Here is a 7,236-nt window from a genome sequence, read left to right on the forward strand (position 1 = left end):
CAATGAGCAGTCGCGTATGTCCTGGAGGAGGGGTTCTTAAGATGGGAGGGAACTGCGTTACCTGGGAAAACACCCCAGGGGCGTAACAACCTATGTAGCAAAAAATCGCGCGCTTACACATCATTTTTAACAAATAGCCTATATGATATAAAATACTAAAATGCAAAATATTTGTAAAATAATAGGGGAAAATGATATTTTCTTGCGTTAAAAGGGCCATTGAAATTGACGCCAAAACACGGGAGAACGCGTCTCTGGCGTTCTAGAAAATAAAATATCGTGCATTATTCTCGGGAGGACGCCGTCCCATAACCTCCCCCTCCTCGCGCTGCGCGCTTCGGGATGCTGCCTTCGGCAGCACATTTGATCATTGGGCTTACACATTGAAAACCCGTCTATTACGCACCTGCTGACCCACGTGGTCAGACAGGTTATTCCTTACCTTTTCTGGAAAGGTCAGTCCGCTGACCATTGAACTGTTTATTTAAATATAAAATCCGTGTCGGTGGCCTCTTGATATGTCCCAATGAGGAGGTACTTCTTTGTTTCAACTGAGTTTTTTTTTAACAGTAAATCAAAAGTTTACCTCATTAGTATGCAACTTGCTTGGTGCAATGCAGGTGGGCGCACATCCCCACTTTCGCTCTGTACACGCGTAGAGAGCGAAAGTGAGCGTAACCTCTGGATATCGAGGATGGTAGGCGCAAGGTTTCATCATTTTCTAGACCCACGTGCGCGTGGTCCCTTGTATTTTGCTTTGACGTGTGTCCCGGAGACCGTGATTTTTTTAAAAGGCTATAGTTATTTCGGACCACATACACTTTGAGTTTCAAAAGCAGATAGATATTATAATACAATTTTAATTACCCAATGGCTACGTCACTCAGTATTATCTAAGTCCGTGATAATACTGTTTGAATGTTAGATTACGTTGGGACACCGGAATACCAAATGGTTACGTCATTTGATTATTTTTACAATGGGTAGCCGTACCTAGGTAATCGGATCGGTCGCTTTATCATACTTGTTACATTATCTTACTTTTTTACACTGCTTCTCGATCAATGATAAAACATGCATGCAGCCATATTACAGCGCATCCTCGATATCCAGGGGTTACGCTTACTTACGCTTGTAGAGATAGAAAGTGAGTGTAACCCGTGGATATCGAGGACGATGACAGCACTGATAGATCCTTGGTATCTGAATAGGAAATATATGCCATATTGTAACGCATACAATTTACTACAGGGACCTGGAAATTTGTTACAGTTATATTTGGACCTGAACTAAGGTGTTCAGAGTAATCTTATACGTTTTAGTGGTTTATATCAACTTTCGGTAATAATTAGCATTTTTACCGAAAGTTGAATCCAACCCCCTGAAACGTGTAAAATTTCTCTGAATACCTTTAGTAAAGGTCCAAATATAGATTATCTGTACCACTACTAAAATCTGGGGTCCCTGTGCAATTTATTAGCGTTAACAGGCCTTCCATTTATCGGTATAGATTGTATCTCTAATGTAGGCTAACTATTTTCAAAATATATCTCATTGTTTTTATAGATCTACATGCTATCTACAACTTTTCAGTACATATTATTGTTAATCATACAACCGCCCTCTGTTCTGTTTAAAAGAGTACCGCCTGGCGTGCAGTCATATGCGATTTGGGCACTCGTCCCGTTTGCAACTCTAATCAATATGCGGGTGACCTAAGCGGCCTCGCCGTGACACGGAGCAAGGCGAGCCGATCGAGGTAAGTGTGTGGTTGCCTTCCTGTTCTGTTGTTTGTGTATTTCACAAGGTTTCGGGAACATGTTCATTATTATATCTATGTCATGTTAAAGTAAGGTTATCCCTGTATATTCCTGTATGTTTATAATCTCTGAGTCATGTCTGGTTCGGCCATATTACCGATGTGTTTGTAGCGTGGGCAACCGTGTGAGTTCTTTCTTGCCAGCAAAGATGGCTTCTTTCTCTTTGTTCGCCCTTCGCTTTACATAGATCTGTATGTAGGCCTAGCCACTTCGGGAAAACGGTGAGGGACAATCTCTGACACTGAGTTAAACAATCGATAGCGTAGACAATCTTTGAATATAGCAGAAGATCTTGGCTATTTATCAGTTTATTTACAACTTTTATTGTTGTCCGTGAGTAGAGTTGCGGAACATTGGGGCTGTCAGCCGTGCGATATTGCTAGTGTGTATATATGTATACACGCGGCCATTGATATGCAACGTAATCCCAGCTCGTATTTCACACGTCTACAATGCAAGCCACGCGCACTGAAGGTGTTGGGAGAGCTGGCAAGACGCTTATTTGTTGCCATAGTGCAAAGTCCGCACCATCTGCCATGAATATGCACGCATTGCAGGGTTATCATCATGTTGTTCTCTTTGTGTGCAAAGCTGTCATAGGACAGAATATTAGTTAGGTCCCTGCAGTTATCCAACGAGAAAGGGTTCATCAGACCAACAGGTGCTGAATATAAACTGTTGCGAAACTATCAGAAACAACTTTACTGAAGTTTTATTGATAAAACCAGCAATATAGCAGTACTATATCCATTTTTTTTTACAGATATCATTATGTCAAAACTTTTATGAAGAATTTTATTGTGAAAGGAACATCTTTAGAATTGATTTTCACAATTCTTGCATCATTTTATTTAAGTTCAATGAGTCATTCCAGAAAAAACAAACACATCTCATAAAAGTGACATTAAAAGATTACTGCATGTTTATTTTTATGTCCAAGTGAAACTTTAAAAAATACCAATTCACCAAAATCAGCGACTCCGGTTTTAGCGAATGTCAGGACCCAATTCAGTTCAAGGCTTGAATTTTGCAGTATCTTGGGCTTCAAATGAATATCTTATTGTACGCATATTAACATTTTATGATGACCTTTAGAACTTATACGACAACAAGTATTTCTATAGTGTGAATTTATTCCTATAGTCTAAAACAGAATGCATAGTCATCGTACGCGACGCCATATTTTTAAAACGTAATCAAAACACTGACATTTGAGTTTGAATTACGTGCTATTTGAACTTAAAAACTAATCATCTGTAGACAAAGAATGGTGCATGGCTATCTATTCTAAGACTACATCATTGTTATAACTGATTTGTTGACGCATTTATTTATAAGTATTTTTGCAAAAAGTGATCCGATTTTGGGTACAGATCCGATTTGGGTACTGCCTCCTTACAGGTTTCTTGGTATTTTTAATTAATTAGAATTTATACGAATAATATTGCTATGGAGCCATAAATAAACGAACTTTTTATTGCCCACAATGCAAATGACAGTTATTTGAACACAACTTCTAAACTTTTGGGATAAATTACAGTTACAGATATATATTATATAAACATATGACAAATAAACTGGTAATGCAAATGGATTTTTTAAAACTAATTCATTAAATATACGAGAAAATGGAAAAATAAGCCTAAAAAAAATCTTTAGTGTAAAATGGTATTACAATTGGTTTTTCAACAAATATTTAAAAAAAAAAGTTACTGAAAATATATTACTTTTTAGCTCTGTAATGAACCATGGTATTTGATGAGTAGGTACCTTGGAAAAAGTGCTATAAAGTTCCCATATTTAGATAACGTCGACCTTGTATTATTTCAAGGTCACAGGGTTCAAATCAATCAACATTATACAAAGTACCATATGATATGACTATGTCACCATCATGATGACAGCATTCCCGGGCCGTTATTCATGAAACCGCTCTCATGCTCAAGATTGGATTCTGGGCTCAATCTGCCAACTTTCTTTAAACTTGCATATTAATCATGCAATAATGTTACACAGTCAAAAGGTCGAGTCTAAACGCAGGCCGGTCAAAATTTCTTTCAAATCTCTGACAAAATGTAAATTATTTTCACTTTATCCTCAGGAGGCACGGTAGTCTAGTGGTAGGATGCCAGACTCGTGACAGAAGGGTTGCGGGTTCGAGTCTTGGCACGGCACTGTCTTGTATATTTCAGCAAGATACTTTACTTCGCTTGTTCCAGTCTACTCAGCTGTAAATGAGTATGTGGTTGGGCAGTGCTAGTATTGTTGAATGCTGGCTATGAGCGCCGAAATGGCAGCATCGGCTGTATGCTCCCCAGAGAGTTGAGGAAGATATTGGCTGGTTGCAAAGGCCTAGATAACCACGGATGATAATTTGTAAACCGCTTTGAGACGACCTATGAACTAGGTTGTGATAAAGCGGTATACAAGAACCTCAAATTATTATTATTATTTAATAAGAACCCCAGCTTGAGCTCAAAGTCTGAGTTTGAGCATGAGAATATTTTTATGAATACAAGCCCTGATCTTTTTCTAACATATTCAGATTACCGTAGGTCAATAAATATCAACTCTGAGTGCTGTCTGGGATGTGTTATAATGAGTAACTAAAAAGCTTTATGATCTTCTTGAGTACCATAAAGCCCAAGGTCATGATAAGGTACATGGGATGTGTTATAATGAGTAACTAAAAAGCTTTAAGATCTTCTTGAGTTCCATAAAGCCCAAGGTCATGATAAGGTACATGGGATCGAAACTATTAAGTTTCCTCATACTTTTAAGCTTACATGGGGGGAAAAACCAAGAGAATACCCAAGTGTCAACAAAACCCTAATTTAACTCGTTCACCCCTGAGATTTCATAATGAACTATTCCAACCTTTGAATTGGAAGAGTCCAAATGTGTCTCCAGGGGTGAATGAGTCAAACTTAAAATCGATAAAACTAGGGCAGATTATAAACAAAGAAAATTATTTACATGGACTTCGACTTATTACTTTGACATGATTGTAGTCCTATACCTTATAACCATATCTGCATACCATAAAAGGCATGCAGTGTCAAATTATTCTTTGTTTCTGAGATTCCCTACCTATAATTCCCTACCTATAATTGTTCTGTATGAATAGAGGAGAAATTTATAACTTTTCGTGGCTTTTGTACGGAAAAGTGGTTTGACTCCCTGCCCTTAGAATAATACTTCATAACAGTTGCTCCATGATAAGGCCACTACGATAGAAATTTTGAATAAATATGTATAAAAGAAAATCAGTACCAACTCTATGGTTGTTGTTGTGCTTGCATTTAGCAAAAGTGACTTAAAAAGATTTATCCACCAAAAGGTTTTTGTGCGATAACTCTCAAAGGATTTCTTTGTTTTTCACGAAACTACTCAAATATGTTACAATGGTGGTAACCTGCTCAATTTAAATTTGCTTTTGAGCTGAAATTTAAGTTCGAGATGACCATCTTTGGCACCTAACATGATTTCTGTGTAAGTTGAAGGAATGAAATTATGAATTTGATGAACTTCATATAAAGTTTTTCATTATTAACTCATTCACACCTGACGTTTCATAAAGAACTATTCCAACCTTTAAATTCGAAGAGTTTAAATGTGTCTTCGTGGGTGAATGAGTTAAACAATATAAGTTTTATTTTTCGGCAGTTAAAAATCTAATATGGCCATCATAATTTCATTTAAATGAATGCCTGATTTTCATGAAACTTCCATCAACGTTTATGTAGAATCAATTTTCCACTCGGGTGCAATTTCGAGTTGAATCCAAAATTTGGTTTGGCTGCAAGTGACCAACATTGATTTTGAATCTAGTTGAGTTTCTGGACAATGTGTGTGAATAAATTATTGGATTTTGAGAACTTGTCTGGTTTATTCACGGTGCTAAATTCAGTTGGTGCATATTTAATGAGGTTGCTGCAATCTGATGCCAGTGTTAGTTATAATTTGTATCCAAGTCCATTGTTTCAAATTTGCTGCTCAGTCAGTAGTGCTGAGTATCGCCAGCTAGCTAGCTCACCATGATGCGATACACATTGTGATACAACATATATGAAGGCCACGATATATATTGATGTATCGCGATATGTATCACTAAGCTTGTTCGTATAATTAAAACTCGGGACAATTAATGAACATGGATTCAACCGTTTGAACAGAGTTAAATCAAAGCCCCATTGCCACTACAGGGTTTGTGGTGATGTCACAGGCGCACCGACATGTTTGTGGTATTGTCTGAAAACTGCATCAAGCACAATCTACAGTAATTGTACATGTATAACACAAGTTTGGTGTTTTTCCCTTTCATAAATCCATAGGATTTCCATACATTGGATTTGTAAGCTGCCAGGGGATTTATAATTTCAATAGGGGTGTCTCATGTACAATATGCCAAGAGTCAAGTGTATCACCATATATTGCAATACAGAATGAATATTAATAGAATCCATCCCTGATGTGAGGTATAGATAAGGTTATTCAAACCCAAGAGATAAAATATCGAGCAGGAGACCAATATTTTATCCCGAGGGTTTGATTACCTCATATCAGTGATGGATTATATTTCTTGCTTATTACCTAATACCCGTAAAAACAGCTGCTCTTCTAGTAAAGTTGTAAACTGTCCGCACTTCTCATTTGCATATGAAGCCTGGATGACAATTGTTAGTGATGTCAATGACCCTGACTGACCCCAAAACGTCATAAAATGACGTCACGAACAATAGCGTGACTTCGAAAGGTCGCTCTGTATTGTGGTACCGTAGGATATACCCGTGTATTATTGCGATATACCTGTTTTCCGATATATATTAAAAAAAAAAAAGTCTCAATTAAGGGATGTAACTCTTCCGAGTCAAAGATTTAGGCAGTGCATCACCAGTGTTACAGTATCGCGATACATGAGTGACGTTACGATACGTACATGTATTGTCATCCAAATTATCAATGGTATTGATGTATCGTCACAGCTGTGTCAGACAGATTCATAGATTTCATACATATTCTGCGCACTCATGAAAAATATCAAAATATTAGTCACACTCGTGAAATATATTTGTTATTACTGAAGACACCGTTAAATATATCCTTTAGGTCCTCTGCCATCTGCTGATTGACTTAAATTTAGCCAATAATCATCAATTGGCCTCAAGCTGTTCAAAATAGTTTTCATGCATGATGTGTTATAATTAGTCATTAATTTGGTCTGGCCATCTGTAATCATTATTTATAACCAACATTTTTAGGTCACCTGAGACAAAGCCTCAAGTGACCTATGGCGATCGCCTTTTGTCAATCGTCGTCCGTCGTGCGTCCGTAAACAATTTACATTTTCGACTTCTTCTCCAAAACCCCTGAACCAATTTCAATGAAATTTTGCAGGGACCTTCCATGGACAAAG

The 7,236-nt window shown here is 37.4% G+C and overlaps 1 protein-coding gene across 1 annotated transcript in view; it reads left to right on the forward strand.

Moving 5' to 3' along the window:
• The first annotated feature begins 1,682 nt into the window (after positions 1-1,682).
• The window catches only part of LOC110453388, a 22,114-nt gene continuing 16,560 nt past the window's right edge, over positions 1,683-7,236 (forward strand). Inside the window, exon 1 of the mRNA XM_021502312.1 lies at positions 1,683-1,759. The gene's annotated coding sequence lies outside the window, so the exon portion shown is untranslated. The remainder of the gene's footprint in view (positions 1,760-7,236) is intronic.

Source organism: Mizuhopecten yessoensis, unplaced genomic scaffold, assembly GCF_002113885.1.
Source record: "Mizuhopecten yessoensis strain PY_sf001 unplaced genomic scaffold, ASM211388v2 scaffold7283, whole genome shotgun sequence".
Taxonomy (NCBI): domain Eukaryota; kingdom Metazoa; phylum Mollusca; class Bivalvia; order Pectinida; family Pectinidae; genus Mizuhopecten; species Mizuhopecten yessoensis.